The following is a 1,079-nucleotide window of genomic DNA, read 5'->3' on the forward strand; positions in this document are numbered from 1 at the left end:
TACCTGTCCTGTGGTGTTTGTTAAGAGAGACCTTAGGTGGCTAGGGGTTGTGGTTAAGGATGAAAAGCTGTTTGTAGAAAGCAGATTTCTAGCGGAGGAGGAAGCTAACATAAAAGGTTACAGTGTTCTGCAAAGCATCTACTGTTATTGGTTTTTACAGTGTTCTGCAAAGCATCTATTGTTATCAATTTCTTAGCTCCCTCTATTTCAGTCCTATCTGTTGGTTTGTCTGCTGCTTGGGGGTTGCATTGGGGTTGCAGCATTGCCTGGGGGTGTAGGGGATTGTGTCACTGACAAAGCTGGAAGAGACGTGTTTTGTCTTTTGGAGAGCTGGAGGTAGAAGGCCAGCAGTTGGAGGCTTCCAGTCTTTGGAGGGTTTTAACTGACAGTAAATTAGTGTCTTAATAATTTGTAAAGCTGGGCTTTTTTTTTTTTTTAATTCTGAGATGCTGTGAAAATAAATGCCAACACTTGTGTGCTCTCTACTCACACAAGCCACCAAATTAGGCTGAACTGACGTGAAAGTTTTCAACCAGTACTGATGTTACCATATGCAGGCAGGCTTCAAATCGGGCAAAAGAGGGGTGTGAATGAAGGTCTGTTGCATCTCAGGTGAGTATGGGTCTGATGAGCTTTTGGGGTGTGGAATAACACAAGGAGCAGCTGTATTTTGGTTATGCAAGGTCCTACATGTATCTGTGTCCCAGCCTTTCCAGAAGTCAAAGCAGGAGCCGTGGGTTGGGGTCAAAGAGCAGGTTGAGTATCTTGTTGGCACTGTTTGGGTATGGGGAATGGTGGCACTGGAAACTTGCCACCACTCCCCATTGTACCTGTAAGGTAGGCATTACCTGTGTCCATCGTTTCAGTGCACCTGAAACCTGTTCCAGGAGTCGAGCTGTGGGAGAACCTGGCAGCAGGAAGAGGAGGGGGATTTCAAGAACATCTTGTTTGTTCTTCGGTCTTGACGATATTGAGATTCTGCAAATCTGTTTCAGTATCAGACAGCAAGCTGGTAGCAGGGCTATGAGTTCTGGTCTCCTACTCTGGTGTTAGGACAGCCAGGTCACACTGTCTTCTGA

This window comes from Harpia harpyja, chromosome 13 (assembly GCF_026419915.1).
Source record: "Harpia harpyja isolate bHarHar1 chromosome 13, bHarHar1 primary haplotype, whole genome shotgun sequence".
NCBI classification, from domain to species: Eukaryota; Metazoa; Chordata; class Aves; order Accipitriformes; family Accipitridae; genus Harpia; species Harpia harpyja.